This window comes from Sus scrofa, chromosome 11, assembly GCF_000003025.6.
Source record: "Sus scrofa isolate TJ Tabasco breed Duroc chromosome 11, Sscrofa11.1, whole genome shotgun sequence".
Lineage (NCBI taxonomy): Eukaryota > Metazoa > Chordata > Mammalia > Artiodactyla > Suidae > Sus > Sus scrofa.
In genome coordinates this window covers 32,213,231-32,232,545 of record NC_010453.5, presented here as the reverse complement: position 1 = coordinate 32,232,545, position 19,315 = coordinate 32,213,231, and the positions used below count along the sequence as shown (strand labels likewise).

The 19,315-nt window shown below is 38.8% G+C and overlaps 1 pseudogene; it reads left to right on the top strand.

The window, feature by feature from the left end:
- On the top strand, positions 582–11,516 carry LOC100517052 (annotated as a pseudogene).

The following is a 19,315-nucleotide window of genomic DNA, read 5'->3' as shown; positions in this document are numbered from 1 at the left end:
CAGAATACTATAAACCAGCTATAATGGAGAAAATAAAAATCATTATTTAAAAAAAATGCTTTCTTGAGGCCCTCCTTAGAATCTCACTGTGTTTTCCAGTCATGTATATTGCCCATGCCCAATGAAAGAAGATAATCTATTCATAGCATTGGCCATCTTCTTTTCATCTTACCTGCAATTAGAAGCAGAAAGTCCAGTGTTTGAGGGGAAATAATTCTCTTGATAAACTTCTAAGTACTTGAACTTTTTATAAGGCTGAACTTCCCAGTGAGATTTTTAGTAAAGAATTGGTGTAAGCACTCACAAGTTTGGGTGCTTATCCAAACTGAAATTAATCTCTGAACCTTTTAAGGTCTTCTGAGTTCTAAAGAAAGCTGATAAAGCCAGAGAGGGCAGAGAAATCAGAGAAAAACCAAGAAGCTTGATCACAAGAAAATCTTCAGAGGCCAGAAAGAGCACAAGAATGGGTGGAGGGCAGGGAGAGCAGAGGAGGGCACGGAAGGGGTTACTAACATAGAAGAGAGGGATAACGGAGGAGGAGCAGAGGCAGCTTGGAGAGAGCCAAGGGGGTCAGAGCAATCATGGAAGAGATGCTGAGGGCAGGGAGAACACTAAAAAAACAAAGCCGGGTTGAGAGTGGAGAGATTATAGAGAGCAGGGGTGAAATCGTGGACAGAGCAATCAGCATGGAGGAGGAGGAAAGGCAAGAAACATGCTCTCAAGAAGGACTAGACTCCCAGCTCCCTCTGTTTGCAGAGAAAGCTGTTTTTGTAAGAATTTCTATTTCAATTGCAATAGTTCAAAACCTGAAAAAGAGCTTCTCTTCTTTCTTTTTCTCTCTTTTTCCTTTCCCCTCCCTTCATCACATCTCCTATAAATGGGAGAGTAGAAAAGGAGAGAAAAGAGATGAAGTGATTTTTTTCCTCTGGATAGTTTGAAGTCTGATTACCAATACATCATGTGAGACCTAAAATGCAATGCCATGCAAGACTTAAAAGATGAAACTGACTTGAAACAGAATATAAGCTATCTTCCTTCTAAAAACTCCGCATTTGTCTTTCTTTTGAATACCCAATGTGAAGAAACTACTATATTTGAAGACAAGGAAGAAAGCATAATTTTTTAAATATAAACAAGATCCTAGTAATAATACAGAAAAAATAATTGTGTGTTTAAGTATTAAACCATAGTACTATTTACTGGATAGAATCCCTTTATTTCATGATGGAAGAGGAGCTGCAGAAAAGCTCATCAGTGTCATACAATGTGTGTTGCAAAACCATTTTTGCATGTCATAGTGCCGGAAATTACGGTTTTAGCTGATATTGAAGTTTATATCTCTTCCCAATTCAATCCCATCTCTTATAGGTGAAAAATAGATGTCCAGAGAAATTGGCATACTTTCTTAAGGCCATACACTACTTAAGAGTAAGACTTTAAAGTTTGCACTAAACAAAATTCTGACAAGATATGTAACATTTTACTCCTCCTCAGGTTCTAAATCATAATTTATCTGTAGGCTATGTTGAGGTAAACTGTCATATGTAATTGAAACTAAAAGCAGAAAACAGCTATTTTAATGAAATAACCCCTGGGTCTAGCCTTTAGGTACTTTGGTGAGATGTTTGCCAGGTTCTGTCACAACATGTTGATAAGAGTCAGCTCGCTTTCCTTTCCCCAGGTAGCTCGCACATGTACACCCTAACCCAGTCCATTGGGGTTGGTGTTGTTTTGTTCTATTACTGTAAATGTGTCATATTTATTGAGAGGGAGGGTAGGAGGGAGGAGTCTCATTGCAGTACTCTTCACAATAGCCAAGATATGGAAGCAACTAAAATGTCCATCAGCAGAGAAATGGATAAAGAAAATGTGAATATTTTTCAGCCATAAAAAGAATGAAATAATGCCATTTGAGCAACATGAATGGAACCAGAGATTATCATACTAAGAGAAGTAAGTCAGGCAGAGAAAGACAAATATAATATGATGTGACATGTGAAATCTAATAAAAAAGATACAAATGAATTTATTTAAAAAACAGAAACTCACAGATTTCAAAACCAATCTCATGATTACCATAGGTGAAACCATTGGGGGGAAGGAAGAATTGGAAAAATTAGATGATTAATGAGAACCTACTGTATAGTACAGGAAAATCTACTCAATAGTCAGTAGTAACTTATATGGGAAAATAGAGAATGAATATATTTATACATATGACTGATTCACTTTGCTGTACACCTGAAACTAATACAACACTGTAAATCACCTATACTCCAATAAAATTAAACAAAGAACAGGTAAAGGTGGTTATTTTCATACTTGAAATACAATATAGAATTTTTATCATTATCAAACTTTCTTGTTCTCCAATACAGCCGTACTACTGAACAGGAAACCCAGAGTGCAGTGCTTATGTTTCCTAACTTCTTAGACTGGTTGCATAAGAACCCGCTCCCTTCAAACTCCATCACCACTTTACATTTCAGAACTCAGTTCTGAATTCATGCAATGGAAACTTTTCTAAAGTTACTTCTAGCTTCCAGCAGCAAATGGATTACAACAGCTCCGCAAACTAGAACATGATTCTACCCATCAATAGTAACCCTCTTTTCTGTTTGAAAATCTTACCCAATGATTCCATTGTGATATTTATTCTTTCCTCAACATAATTTTAATAATTTTTTTAGCAAAAATTATGTTAATAATCTAGCACATATTAGATTAGCAGAAAGTCACTTTTTTCAAGTATTTTACTGGCAGATAAGATGGAGCTATGTCAAATCTTGTTCTTATTTATATGAACTTATATGTTTATAAGTTATAAATTATAAGTCCTTCAAGGTTAGAGAGTTTGGTTTCTCCTCCATATCTAACTCCCCACAGCCCATGCTATGGTATTCAGAATACAATAATCATAATTTCTTGGCTAAAATACCTCTGCCTAGCCTCCCTAGGATCTTAAGTAGTTTGTCTGACTTATTCAACAGTTGTTATGGACAAGCCTGCTTGACTTTTCCCATGGCCGATTCTTTGCCTTTCACTTTGAAAAAATAATACATATATTACTTCATGGATTTGTTGTGAGGACCAAATGAAATGCTGTGCGCATTTGAACAGTAGGTATAGAGAGCATTACAAGTAGATGTTAGTTTTCTAGAGTTGTTTCCTTTGTGTGAAATTAGAGAATATAGGCAATTTAGTTTTGAAACAGGGTAGAAATATATTATGCATAAATCTGGGGTATGGAAATGTTAGAAATACTCTACAGTATAACAATTAGAAACAAATTTTTATCAGGCCAATTATCAGCAGCAGTAATAAGGAAAAACAACAGATATTAGAAAAGAAAATTTGTTTTACTGCTCAGTGGACCAGAGATACACAATAAAATGCAAGCACCCTAGGAAGTACTGGATGTGGGATGGTACCACTTATACGTGCAGGATACGTGCCCATTCACTATCCTCTCAGGCTCAGTAAATATTGTCAGGCAGGAGTCAGTCTGGAGCAAGAAATTAGATCAGATTCTGGCTTTTATTTAGTATCTGAGAGTTCTCTCTGCCCTCTCATTCCCTATCTGTAAGAGGGGCCTGATAGAAATAAGAGTAGCTGACTTTTGGAGTTGTGATGATTAAATGAGGTATCTATACAGCGCTTAGGAAAGCACCTGGCAAATAGAAAGCACAATAGAATTTTTAGATGGTGTTGCTCTCCTCTATCAAAACACCTGAATGAGATGTGAGAAGGGTAGCCAACCATTGTGTCCATCCAGATGTTTAAAATCAAGCTTTGTCCATGAACCCCTAGATGGTAAGCAGTGCTTCTTATTCACTTCCAATCCTGGCTGAGCTTTCCTAGTGAAGACATCAAATTCTGCTCAAACAAGGAGGGGAAGAAGGAGAAAATAGTAGATAATAAAGTGAATATTTTATAAGGTGAAATCAAACTAGATAGCCTGCCATTGCCAAATGGCCAAGTGCACAGGCATCAGAGTCACTCCTGGGTCCTTATCCCAGCTCTGCCCTTGACCAGCTGTGTGGAAAACACGTTCCAAGCTGGGAGGCTGTGTTTTGGCACAGCGAGGAGCCTGGGGCATAGTGGCACCCTGTGTGGATGTTAGTTTCTGTTCGGTTTGGCCAACCACACATGGTTGTGTTTTGTTTTAACTCGCTGGCTTTGCTTAAATGACTTGGGAGAAACAGCAGATTTCCATTCCTTTTTGCAAATATTTTAGCACTTCAAGATTGTCATTCACACGGTTGTTACATCGATAACAAAGCAAGCCTGAGCCCTGCTCCAGCAGGGTCTGTTCCCTGGAAATAGCCTGTTTCTTCTCTGCCTCATCTGCCATGTATATTTCAGTTGTTAATTGCAGATGGAAAAGTTTCCAAGTTTTCTTCTTCCCTAGGTATTGATCTTTTGAGTTAACATAAAGTTTTAACCCCTCGAGCTTTATCACCACACTTTCTCTACCATATCAATTCAAATGGATTTAGCACGTATTATCAATATTTAGATCTTGACTTTCGTTTTACGTCTTTCTCCTTTAAAGCAATCTGTCTACCTGCAAGCCTCTTGTCAGAAGAGATTATATGATTGTTTTTTTGGGTTTATAATCTATTTGAAGAAGAAGTGGCAGCACACTTGAGGATTTAAAATGATGTCTCCACAGGAAACAGCAAAACCTGATTTTCTCACAGAGCTGCTTTTTCTCTTTATGAATTTTTTTTTTCAGATTTGATCACATGGCTACCAGGATATTTGGTTTTATTTAAATGCAACAACACAAACATCACTAATCTGGTTTCCCCAAATTCATTCGTATACTCCCTGTCAACAACGGTTTTATCAGCCATCAAAGTCTAATTGAAATGGCAATGCTGCCTGTAGTCATCCAATAATTAGAAAATAAACAGACTGAAAATTCAGATGTATTTGAACAAAAGCCATCAAAGTAACATAAACAGGAGAAAAGGTAATTAAAGAGCTTTCTCTTCAGCTTTCAACATTACAGGTTTATTTAAATGCAGCTGTGGCAAGAGATTTGAGTTGGATTTATTGGCCAAATTTTTTGGCTGATGCTCTTCTGAAATGTGTCCCATTAAAACCACGGAAAAGAAATTTAAAAAGCACAATAATCATGGCACCTCAAAGCACACTTTACTTCCCCTCTGAGCTCTTCTGTGGTAATGCACACATGTGACAATTAATAATAGATGACAAAAGGCAACTGCCCTGCCCTTTATCATCTAAACACCAAACCTTCAGATGCTCCAGCAAAAAGAACAGTCTAGTCCCTGACTATAAAATTGTGACGTCAAAATGTTGCTCTGCACAGACTGCAAACCTCTACTTGGGTTTTTCACCTGCTGGAGAAAAGGAAGCTGCCTATCAGAGGCTGTAATGCATGAATGCAAGCAGTTTAGCAATAAGAGATTCAAACTTTTGAAAGAGAGGTAACAAAGCCCTAAGAATAAGCCTTGGTCATGAATGCATATACAGTCCTGGGGCTGGTTGGCATAGCAACTATTTCTGAGAACCCTGGTGTTGCTTAAGTAAACAGCTGAAGCACAGAGCGTGCCTAAGCTAAGCTGGGTCCATCTGTGGTATCAGCATGTGAGGATCAGAACAGGAACATTTTCTCCAGCTAATCAATGATATTTTGGTATTTCCTCCTACTAACTCTATTGTTCTCAGTGCTTCATGGCAACCCTCTAGTTCCCTCCGTTTCTTTTGTATGACCATTTTTGTTGAACAATCTCAATATAGGTGAATCCGAGTTGAATCTGAGGTGAGCTGATTTGGGGATAACTAAAAAGTGTCTAAACTCATAGCTTTCATCTGTTGTTTGCCCAGAACTTTCAAGGAAGATGAATGGGTAATTCAATAGCAACTCATTATGATCATCCAGCAGAAACCATAGCTGCTGAAGTTTTTACTGCAAAGTTCAGCACACCAGGTAATTGCAAGGGATTCAGAATCAGACAAACTTAGCTGTAGTTCCTGGCTCTACTATGAAAAATGATGTGGGAGTTCCCGTCGTGGCGCAGTGGTTAACGAATCCGACTAGGAACCATGAGGTCGCGGGTTCGGTCCCTGCCCTTGCTCAGTGGGTTAACGATCCGGCGTTGCCGTGAGCTGTGGTGTAGGTTGCAGACGCGGCTCGGATCCTGCGTTGCTGTGCCTCTGGCGTAGGCCGGTGGCTACAGCTCCGATTCAACCCCTAGCCTGGGAACCTCCATATGCCGCCAGGAGCGGCCCAAGAAATAGCAACAACAACAACAACAAAAAAAAAGACAAAAAAAAGACAAAAAGACAAAAGACCAAAAAAAAAAAAAAAAAAAAAAAAAAAAAAAAAAAAAAAATGATGTGACCTTGGGCTTATCGTTAATCTACTGGGAATGTTATTGATTCTTTCTACAACTGTTTTCTCATATGTAAACTGAGAGTAGTAATAAATATCTCATGGGTATTTGAAGATAAAATAATGGTAAGTGCAGTACTTGGGAAATGACGATGCTAACAGACCCTGCTGGTTCCTACCCAACATCCATTTTAGAACTTAATGTGTTCAGTGTTCCCTTCCCCACATGATTCAGCAATAAATCCTGACCTGTTTATGCCAAGTGTAGGGGTCTAATTCCCCTTGCCAGGGGCTAGATGTGTCACCAGAATTGGATGTGTGACTGTTACTAGATCCAAGCTCGTTCTGCTCGCCACACAACAGGCCAATAAATTGGGAGATGAGGTGTTGGGGCAAGGAAAAATGACTTTATTTGGAAAGCCAGGAGCCTGGAAATAAGAGTACCTGACTTTTGGGCTTGTTGTGATTATTCAATGAGATTTCTGTAAAGTACTTGGGAAGGTGCCTGGCATATAAAAAGCACTATAGAGTTGTTAGCTAGTCTACCAAAACAGCTGAATGAAAGAGGAGAAGGATAGCCAACCATGTGGACTAATGTCCCAGAGAACCAACTTACCCAAGTCAGAATTCAGGCTTGCTATACTGAGGGGAAGGTTGTGGTTGGTTGTCGCAAACTTCTTGGTGTCTGAAGTCTTTGTTCTCATAGTTAGGTAGGTCAGAAGAGGATGTTCCAGTAAACCTCCAAAAAGACAAATGTTATGCTCTGTTCTGCAACTTTTCATCTCTATGTGAATGGAAGTGTCATATCCTTAAAGGTCAGAACCTGGAGAATGTATATTTGTATTATGTATTTTTCAGGCTATAGGCAACATTCTTAAACTTGAAGCAAAATCAATAGAATACAAAGGTTAAAGTAAAAGAAACAGATCTGATATGGAGCCAGATTTGTTCTTGCCTATTACATGACCTCGTCTGGCCACCTATAAAGGAGGGGAATTCTTATTAGACGGGTGAGTGGTAAGAGAGTGCACGTACTTGGACTAGGGAGGTAGGAGGCTCCCAGGAGTTTGAAGGTTGTAGACAAGTAAAAAACACATTATGAGAGCTTTTATGCATTTGTAATCAGATGCCTTTAAATATTTGGGATTTGTGAATAATGATTGGAAATCTCTGTTTGAGCTGGACTTCATTAGAAATGATGCCCTTCTGGAGTTCCCGTTGTGGCGCAGTGGTTAACGAATTCGACTAGGATCCATGGGGTTGTGGGTTCGATCCCTGCCCTTGCTCCGTGGGTTAATGATCCGGCGTTGCCGTGAGCTGTGGTGTAGGTTGCAGATGCGGCTTGGATCCCGCGTTGCTGTGGCTCTGGTGTAAGCCGGTGGCTATGGCTCCGATTCAACCCCTAGCCTGGGAACCTCCATATGCCGCGGGAGTGGCCCAAGAAATAGCAAAAAGACAAAAAAAAAAAAGAAATGATGCTGTTCTGGAACGGTCTGTGTGTATTATTGCTTCATAAGCATTTTAAAAGTATATGCACTGGGACACTGAAAAAAAATGTAGTTAAATAATTCACTGGGGTCTTGTTTCTGTGGAGAAAAGACACAAAAGAAGAACTCTGTCTCTTGGAAACTATTGAGGTCTTCCCTTTCACCACTTGAGAAAATGTGAACAAGGGTTTTAACTGACAGAACTTTTCATTCCTTGGGGGTCTGCTCTACCGCCAATTTCTGATGAGGGAAGAGACTTTAATAAGGAAGAATCGGTGGTGAGGCCAATTTGAGTCTCTTTTTTTTGATATCAAAAGAATCAAGATTCCTGAGGAAAATGAACTGAGAATCATTGAAAACTTCTGAAGTCTGGAAAAGAATTCTGAATGTTTTATAGTTGAACTCCCATTCCTTGATACCCCTTATAAATCTTGGCCCCCAAAGTAGTTCTTCTAAGTTCAAAATGATTTATTTTTCTCTTGCTTTTACCCTTGATAATTTTAAAGTTTTCTGTTTCCAAGAACTTGGAGTGTTTTCATGAATCATGTCGTTTTCTGATTACTGTAAGTTAAGGTTTTTCTTACTCTCTGAACCTCAGGACTTTATAAAAAGAAGGATGAGTTAACAAAGGATGAAACCTAGTGTCTGTCTGTGAGTTGCAAGTTCCTCTCTTTGGGAGTTTCACTGAATAATCTGCCACTAATATGATGCATGATATTGTCTTGGCAGTTTATTATTTTGAGGCAATAGAACATAACACATTGGAAGGAGTTATCTTGATCTATTATATCAAGAATCTACAATTTATAGCTCTGTCTATTTGGTAGTAAAAAGATGCTCCCTGAGAGTTAGAAGGATTGTGTGTATACGTAGAGATAAGAGTATGGTTCTTTAAAAATATTTTGATATCATTACGTGTGTATGGTATCTGTGATTAGGTGAAAATTCCTTTGTTTACAACCTTATGTTTTCTATACACATATGAAATATGTGTATTTGTTAGATATGCCTTATGATATTTAATCTCCACTATGATCCTATGAGGTGACTTATATGAATTCTCAATGCACAGATGAAGAGCCTGAGGTACAGAGGAAGTTAAATAACTTGCCTAAAGCCACACAGCAAATGAGTGGCCGAGGGGCTCAACCCCAGGTCTTTTGATTCTTAATGGTGTTGTTTAATTTTTTTTTTTCCCACACAGCTGCTTCTATGAATATCTGTGGTTTGGCATAGGCCTAATGCTCTTTTTTTTTCATAATCACTTGTAACATAATTTTTTGGAGATGATGTGCTTACCAATTTTAAAGCTTTGCCTACAGGCTGGTCAGTTCCTCTTCACAGAACAACTGGTTAAGTCTGTACCCAACCATTTCCCTTATGGAACTCTCACACTCCAGGGCTATTATGCACCCTTCTAATCACCCCAGAGCCAGATGCCATCCAACTAGGACAGCCCCTATGCCCTGGAACCTTAGGAATTATTCAAATTAGCCTATCCATAGGAAGCTTGAAAAACCTAGCTCAGCCCACCCCACTTGCAGTGCTTACCCCATCTCGGTCCCTAGCTTGTAGTCACTCTCCCTCCATCCATCCAGACCCAAAGAGCCTTGCCTGATAGCCTTCTCTCATGCAGAGCTGAAGTGATAGAGTTTGATTTTCATCTCATCTATCAAAGTTTCACTGCATTGCATCTTGTACTCAGAAGATCCTCTACATCTTATATGGCACCACTGTGGAGTGTCAATTGGTCTCCAACCTTCTTAGTTGAACGGTGGTATAACTGGAAAAGCTCTGGATAGAGACAGGTGAGGGGCTGATACTAAAGGTTAATGTGGTCTTAATCAGGTGTATTCGACCTCTCTGAATCTCAGCTTTATCACCTGTAAAATGAGCAACAACCTGCCATGCAGTGGTTTCTCTTTTGGGTTGGAATTCTATCATATGATGGTATAAATTGGTATTGCCAAAGTACTAAGATACCTGGGGACACACTGAAAGATAAATACTCAACCAGAAGGCAGTGCCTACATTCTATAGATATGAATCTTTTGGTATAGCTCATCCACATTTAAGTCACGATAATATGACAACAAATGTCATGAAGAAATCCTTTGGTCTAAAATGAGAGAAGAGCACACAAAAGTGGACTCTAGCTAATAAAACAATAATGACCAGTATCTACCCAGGCTGGTTGGTAGCCTATCATTAGAGCACCAGAAACTTGCTTGTTATAGTGTTCTGAAAGTCTCCTCTCCAGAATGTAATCTGTGAATTCTGAGACGGTTTGTTAAAGTTCCTTTGAAATTGTGTGTTTTTTAACTCTCTCTTTATTTTATTTTTTCTGGTCAGAAACTTCAGAAGCTGCTGAAGCTGCAGATTTTGGTGTCACTGACCTGCCTTCCTCTTTGTTTGGCAGTTGATGAGTCCTTGGGGAGAGGTGTCTGCAACCCTGATGGAGAGCGAGAAAATAGAGCTTCTGTGAACGGCAGCCCCCCCAGACGCCTGATTTTTCTGAAAGATAGGCTCTTGATCAGGCAAGCAGAGGCTTAATGATTTATGCCTTCATGTTCAACTCCAGATAAAGTTAGACTTAATCCTAAAGTGTATATAGGAGGAAAAGCTACTATAGCACTTTGCTTGTTGGTGATAAATTCTTAAAACAAGACAAAACAAAGCTTGTATTTGAAATAGTCTTCAAATTTCAGAAGCCTAGGAATAATGATAATAATAAAAGTAAAACTCTTTAGGAAGTCTCCTCCTCATCCACCAGGTTTTCTTTTTACTTAAAATTTAGCTCAGAGTCTTATGTTGTATTTGTATTTTAGAAACAGAATGCGTGAAAAGTAGCATTGTTGGGACTTAGAAGCATGAGAGTTTTTTGTTGTTGTTGTTGTTTTTAACCACTCACTACCTCTTTTCTAAAGACAAAAGAGGTGTTTGCAGCCGCCTCTGGGCCCTGTCGCTCGCCAACGACAGCGCTGCTCTAGGTTGCCTCTGAGCTCCAGCAGAAGGAGAAGTGGGTAAGTAGGGAGGTCTCTATACCATTGCTTGTACAGAGCAGACCCCCTGCAAATCGACCAGTGGTAAAGCACCAAGGAAGCAACTGGCTACAAAAGCCGCTCGCAAGAGTGCGCCCTCTACTGGAGGGATGAAGAAACCTCATAGTTACAGGCCTGGTACTGTGGCACTCTCTGAAATTAGACGTTATCAGGAAGGACTGGAAGCTTGGGGTAAATAGATGCAGAATGTTGCCTTCGGGATGGGATCCTGCTGTGTAGCACTGGGAACTCTGTCTAGTCACTTATGATGGAACACGTAATGTTAGAATAAAGAATGTATACATGTAAGTGTAACTGGATCACCATGCTGTACAGTAGAAAAAAAATATATATATAAATAAATGATTTTAAAAAAAAGAAGTCCACTGAACTTCTGATTCGCAAGCTTCCCTTCCAGCGTCTGGTGTGGGAAATTGCTCAGGACTTCAAAACAGATCTGTGCTTCCAGTGTGCAGCTATTGGGGATTTGCAGAAGGCAGGTGAGGCCTATCTAGTTGCCCTTTTTGAAGACACCAACTTGTGTGCTATCCATGCCAAACTGTAACAATTATGCCAAGAGACATCCAGTTAGCAAGCTGCATATGTGGACAACGTGCTTAAGAATCCACTATGATGGGAAACATTTCATTAAAAAAAAGAAAATTCTCTTCTTCCTGTTATTGGTAGTTCTGAATGTCACATATTTTTTTCCATGGGGTCACATGTACCTAAGTATATGATTGCAAGTGGAAAAATAGGGGACAGAAATCGGGTATTGGCAGTTTTTCCATTTCCATTTGTATGTGAATTTTTAATATAAATGTGGGGACATAAAGCATTAATGCAAGTCAAAATGTTTCAGTGAACAAGTTTCAGCAGTTTAACTTTATAACAATTATAAACAAACCTGTTAAATTTTTCTGGACAAAGCCAGCATTTGGATTTTTTTAAAACAAGTAAATTTCTTATTGACTGCAACTAAATGTTGTTTGTAGCATTTTTATCCCACAGTAGATTCCATCCATTCACCATACTTTCTAACTGAGTTGTCCTACATGCAAGTACATGTGTTTAATGTTGTCTGTCTTCTGTGCTGTTCATATAAGTTTGCCGTTAAAATACATTAAACTAAAAAAATAAAGACAAATGATTGTGTTTTAATAGCTCAAATAGGAGGTGGGCTCAAGATCCCTGCCTGAGAAGTTCTGCCAGTTTTGTAGAAATTGGTTAGTCCTCTCACTTAGACTCTGCGAAGTACTTTCTCCTTCATGTCTATCCCAATTCTATCTATCCTGTAAGGTTCATTATAGGTGATGAGCCATCTTCTTGAAGGGAACTTGACCTTGGTGCTCTATGCAGATGCTCTCAGATCTCTTTACCATTTCTGTGTGTTCTCCCTTTGTTTCAATGTCCTCTTCCTTCTGATTGCAGACAACTGCAGCTTTCTTTAGAGGACTTCCCTCAGGCTACTGCAGGCACTTTACCTGTATGTTCAAGGGGCACTGCTGAGAGTTGGCATGCCTGGGAGCCATCCTGTCTTTCAGAGGTCTGTGGCCAACAGGTGACTGGTATAGAAGTGTAAAAGCTTGGGATTCTTTCTCAGATGTTCTTACATTCCATATTTCTCATGCAGGATCAGTTCAAAGCCATCTTCCATGGGACTTGGAAGCTTCTTCCCCTTCCCTGTCCTGCTTTCTTCATTTCCTTAGCAGTTTATTTTGAGGGCACGTTAATAAGGCAAATAATATCTGAAAGTCTGCTTCTGGGGAACTTGACCTAAAATACAACTTTTCTGGTACCCCCTTTCTTTGAATTCCAATGGTAATCTCTCTGTGGTACTACTATTACACTAGTAATAGACAGTGTCACATTACTTGATCTCTTTTCACTCCAGTGAGATTGTGATCTCTCTGACGGTGGCTGGAATCCTGTCTTAAAGCCTCCTGTTTTTGCTTTGTTGTTTTATCCTGCATCTATTTCCAAAAAAGACTTTAGGAGCTTTGTAATAAAAAAGTAGAATAAAACAAAAATAGGTGGACAAAAAGCAAAAGGTGAGAAACAAAAAATAAAGGGGGGAGGGGAGAAGAAAAATTAACAACTCTAGATTGAGAAAAGCGACTCAAATTAAGAATAGTATTTAGCCTGTATTACTTGGCAGCTAAGATGAAAACATGATTTCCTTGCTAGTTTTCAATGCTTGGTAGTAGGAAGTTGCTTTAGTTATCTATTGCTGTGTAACAAATTACCCCCAAATTTAGCAGCTTGAAACAGCAAACATTTATTATCTCTCACAGTTTCTCTGGGGCAGGAAACAGGGAGCAGTTTAGCTGCTGGGTTCAGGCTCATGTCTCAACCCGCCCTCAAGCTGTTGGAAACAGCTGCAGTCATATCAAGGATTGACTGGAGCCAGAGAACCCAGTTCCAAGCTCACTCATGTTGTGGTTAGCAAGACTCAGTTCCTCACTGGCTGTTGTCCAGAGGTTTCCCTTCCTGCCACGTGTGCCTCTTCATAGGTGTCCTAAATGTCCTCATGACAGCTGCTGGCTTTCTCCAGCATGAGCGATCTGAGAGAAAGCCAAGACAGAAGATGCCATCTTTTATATGTACTCTGGAAAATGCTAAACCATCACTTCTGCTCTAGGTCCCTGGTCTTATAGACTAAAATCAGTACAGTGTAGGAGGGGACTACACTAAGTGTGAATGCCAGGAGGTGGAGGTCATGGGGCTTGTCTTTGAGGATGGCCACAGAAGTACATCACATATAGTCCTTTCTCCTGAAAGCTAAGGGTAAAAAAGATAGTTCAAAGGACGACCACATATGTACATTTTTTGGTATGCTCCGTATACCTGTCATATAAAGGCCTTTCAGTGAATATTTATGGATATTCAAAATCTACTCATCTTTCAGGATGTTTTCTCCATAAAGAAAAGTAAGTCAAATAACATTATTGAGGGTAAAATACTCTGTACTAGATATTGCATAGTATGCTGATCTAGGTACTTGTCCCTTGATCTTCTTCTAAAAAATGTTGTAGGTATGTCACTTCCTCTATGTTTCTAATGCTAACACTCTAAGCAAGTGCTTTAGATTTCTTCAGCAGCTTCTCAAGACACCTTCCTTTGTCTGAATTCTCTTCATCCTATATCTCACTTTCATCATGTCATTATTGCTTAATGACTCATTACTAATAGAATAAAGTCCAATCTCCTTGACTTTTCAAAAGCAGAATTTATCTATCCAAATCTCTATTCCATTGCTTCCATCATGAGCCTTTTTTTCCCATGTGGAAGTATTCTCACTGTCTTCCAAATATCCATGTTAATTTTTAACTCTTAACTCATTCTTGTTGCTGTTTAACCTACTGGGAATTTCTAATTTTAATATTTGTTATTTCCAGGTGTTTGTTGAATTGAGCTCCTCAGTATTTCCTTATCTTTATCTCAAACTTCTGCCTTAGTTTGAGATCTATTTCTTAGCTAGATTATTATCTTAGTTGTTTTTAAAAAAACTTCCTACAAAAAAAAAACAAAAAACAAACAAAAAAAACTTCCTGTGTTCTTTCTTCTCCAATCCACCCTCCATATTGTACCATTGTTTTTACAGCACACCAATCATACTATTTCCTTGCTTAAAATGAACAAAACACTTCACTTTGAGGGCTTGGCAGTTAGTAAGTACTTGGTAATTGTTAATTGCATGAATAAAGCCCCTCCCTCTATTTTCATGAAGTCTTCCTGTAATTCTGCCTCTCACTTTGATGTTTTCCTTCTTTTGAAGCTCTGTGACCATCTATTGTCTGTGTCACGCATTTTGATGTTTTGTAATGTGTCTCCTCCTATTATCACTTAACTCTCATTCATTTACTCATTATTATTAGTATTCATTTATTAATTCAACACATTCTTTGAGTACATGTTATAAGCCACACATCATGCTAAATCTCAGGGGATAAAATGATGAGGAAAAACAGACAAGCTTTTGGCTTTCATGGCCTTTAAAGTCTAGTGGCAAATAGGGACAAAACTAAATAACCACAAAGTTAAAATTAAATATTGCTTAAAGTCATTAATCAATGAAGACATGATGAAAGTGAGATATAGGATGAAGGAGGTTATAATAACAGATTGAGAAAAATGCCACAAAGGAAGTCCACATGGTTATATAAAAGCACATAATATAGGCTTCAGAGAGGCTCCTCTGAGGAAGCGACTCAAACTAGGATCTGAACAATGGGTAGAAATCACAAAGCCAAGAGAACCCAGGGGAAGAGAGAGGGTAAGAGAATGTTTTAAGTGAGAAAATGGCCATATTGACAGGTTAAGCATTTAAAAGAAGGGCAAGGTGACTGGATCCAGGAATAGAAAAAGGAGATTAATGGAAAAACTGGTGAGATCCAAATAATGTATGGAGTTTAGCTGATAGTAATATGCTACTGTTAGTATCTCAGTTTTAACAAACATGTCACAGTAATAAAAGACGGTAATGTTAGGCAAAGCTAAAACTGAGTGAGCTGTGTATAAAAACTATTACCTATGCCGCTTGCCTACAAATCTATGATTATTTAAATTAAAAGTTTATTTTTTTAAAAAAGGTCAGAATGGAGGAAACAGTATGTGAAGGAACAATGGTACAAGATATGGCTGAAGATTTCCAGGGACCTTGTACAGCATTTTAAGAAGGTTGGTCTTTATCTTGCAGTGAGGGGAAGAATGTGATGTTTTTAAACAGTGGATGACACAGCAAGGCTACATTTGAAAATATCACTGGCCTGGAGGCAGTGAGGAAAGTAGGTTAGAGGGACATTTGGGTGGGTAAAGGAGGTCAGGTGGGATAAGAAATACATTAGATTAAGGTAAGGCAGACTGAGTAAGATGTATGTTTTTGGACTGCATTTATCTATTATTTTTCTTTAGTATCTGTCACAGAATTCTGTAGGTCATACTTACTCATTACATATTTCTCAGATGAATAAATGAATAGATAAACTGATTAATTAATGGAAAAGGATCGATCAGGAGAAGTCAGCCCTGAGGTCAGCAGCCCCTTGGCAGTATCATGGCGACCCTGTTCAAAACTCAAGGGCTGGGACTGGTGATTTCTGACAGGATCAGCAGACTCTTCCTCATGGTTTTTCCTCTTACTTCCAAGGAACCTTACTCCAGAAATGGGTGATTCATTATCTTATTTTTTGGAATACACAGTGCTTGCATAAAGGTTCTGGGAAGAGCACTGAGTGTAAAAGCAGAGGCTCAAGATACACTTTGAAAGAAAACTTGAAAATGTTTGATACTAGATAATGTAAGCAACAAGTCAAGGTATGGTGAGTTACCTGCACAATGGCTTCTTTTGAGCAAGTTCATCCTGCGTATAATTAGTATTTTTCTCTTTTAGCAATAGAAGTAATCTTAGATTTCTTAGAGCATCCGTAATAAGGAGTTCTTCATCTCCTGGGGGAGATGTTAATTTCCCCACAGCTAAAGGAAGCTGGGGGAAGAGTTGTATATGAGGAAGGCACCAGCCCAAGATTTCTACTTGCTCACTTCAGTGAGATCCAGCAGTTTGGGCAGGGGCAGGTCTGAGTTCTATCTCATATGAAAAGATAGTTTATGGTTTTTTAAGAAGCATCTCGAGCTAATTAGTTTGAAGATCAGGAGGATACTGCTGGGTTGCTTTCAATCTAGAGGAAGAAGAAAATAAGAACGATTAATATTTCGAGATTATTTCAGCCAGGTGACCCGAAGACCTCAGTTTCTCTCCTAGAACCTTTGTTTTAACGTTGGAGCTCAGTGTTTAAAGAGACCTATCTCTACCCATGTTGGTTTTCTAACATGTGACCAGTTTTAGCCAATGGGGCTTGTATCATGGATCTCAGAGGTTAATCTTTTCCTTTTCTTGTCTCTTCTCCAACCCAGACATGCATTCATTTGACTGGCAGCCTGGAAAATTGAAAAATGCCACAGGGGTTATTAAGGTTGAAATCGTTTCTGCTCTTTGAAGCTCTGCAAGCTAGTTATTGCTGCACCTATAATATTCAGGCATCAGAACAGCACATACTGTTCTTAGCTTGCTTGACACAGGCCCATATCAGCTGTAACACCCAGAGAGAATGAAAGGGTCTCAAGATGTCATTTCTCTACTCTGAAATATATCCCTTTAGTCGATTAAAACAGAGTCCCTGAAGTTATTAGAATGTATTCTGCGTCTTTGTGCACACACGTTTGATTTACTTTTGTTCTTATTAAAAGGGTAAGTCTAGAGAAAAGTAGAAAAGAGAATCTTCCATAATCCATATTTTAATAATTGCCTGAGTGCACATTTACTCTACAGAGACTTTCCTGTTTCTGAAACTATTTACTTGGATCCTTTACGAAATGTGTATTACTAACCTGGCCTGGTAGATCATGACGCAGCTTCTGGCCTATCACGTAATCCTGCACTTGGCTCCCTGTGAGTCATTATGGTGTGTTGAGTCTGTCCGTAAGATGGAGATATTACTTTAATGGGTCTTTTTTCCCCAATAATGGCTCTAAATTATATAAATTGTATTGAGCCAATATGATGTTAATATATAAGTATTAAGAAAACCATTGGGAAAAAGGTACTGTGTAATTGAGATACCCTATTTTCCAATGTTAATAACTTCTTCATTAATTTTTTTCTCCATAAAATATTGAGGGAGTTTAATCCACTTAAAAGACTTATAAGCATTTATTTAAAAAAAAATTATTTCTCACCCCACCTTGGTAACAGGAAACAATTCCATCCCTCTACTGGAAAACTTCCCTGCATCATTTAAACAAAACAAAGAAAGGAAAGAAAAACACTACAAAGCCAAAGTACCCCATGGTAACAAGAAACTTCAGAGAGATTTTTTAGGAGAGAGAATTTGTTTCTATTTAGCTTTAGGGCAATGATATTTTTTACCACGTTGCCTCAGGCGAACCATTCAATATTAGCAGTAATGCCTGCTTATGATTAAGACTAGGAGGATGGAAAATAATCTCGAATAACTAACAAAAAATCCCGGGTCACAAAAGTGAATTCCTATCTTTCAAAAATTCCACTCATGTAGTTGGCTTACTACTATATTGGTGTATCAATCAGGGTCCCTGCAGGAAACACAATTCATTCCAGAAGATTCAAATAGAAGACTTAGATAAAAAGATTGCTTATAGAGTCATGGGGGCTGGGATAAAGGGGGCAGTGAATGAAGGATGGTGAGATGCTCCATTTAGGGGCTGAGGGGCTGAGGGAAGGAAACATGAATTGGAACCCAGGGATCACTGGAATTATGGAGGGAGAGGGCTGTTGTTAAGGTGAATGGATACAGTTGTCACCATAGATGTGGTATAAGAAGGAATGATGGGGGAAGAAACCCCCCAGCATCTCTCCTGCCAATCATCTGCCCCTGGTCCCTCTACAGCCATCCTCACCCAGAAGGCAGCTGGTAAGAGAGTCCAGGAGATGTGGTCTGCAGGGTTCAATTCCTGAGCATCAAAATAGCACGGAGGCAGAAAGGAAGGAGGTACAAAAATGGAAAATATCCAGAGTAGCTGATTTCTGGATTGCTAAATATTTATCATTACTGATGTCTAAAGAACTAAATTATTATTAAGGAATTATAGTTTTTACCCATTTTGAAGAAGAATCTAGAAGTTCTGTATTTTGTTTCACAGGAGACAAGGATTTCAAAGTTATCATAGGCGGCTTTTTCTCTTCCTTTGCAAAAACATTCAAAAATTTATCTAATAGTCTAATAACCCTATGGAAAAGTATAGTTTCCAAAAGACTTTTTACAGACTGCATATCATTTAACCCTAACTAGTACCCTAAAAGGCATCATTTGATTTATTTTCAGATGGAGAGATTGGTAGCTCAGAGCATAAAGTCACTTGCCCAATATCCTAAGTCAGAATTAGCAGCATCAAGATGCCAACATAGGTCTTTTGACTCTGGTTCCTAGGTTGTTTGTCTTATACCACCCTTACCTTTTCAAAATAAGACTGTCATAAAAGTGTGATAGCAGCTACGCTGAAAAGAACAGAACTGTCTGTACCTTGCAGAAAACTGCGGGAGAACTAGAATCTTTACATCAGGTAAGTGAAGTTTTAGGAAGTAAAGAACAGTCCAAACCATCAAGTCTAGTGGAAGAAAGTGATGCAAGGAGAGATTCAGGGAGATTTGGGAGGCAGAGACTAGAAAGATACCCCCAGGAAATGCTAAGGAGTGAAGAGGAATCTTTTATGAGGAATGTGCATTCCTGAAAATGGGTAGAGAATATTCAAGATGTAAGCAAGGCTTCTCAAGTGTAAAGGCTGCAATATTTCTTGAGGTAAATATTGTTCATGGACTACTTACATCAAACTCACCTGGGTTACTTACTACACAGGTCTATACAGGATCCCCTCTTGACTTACAG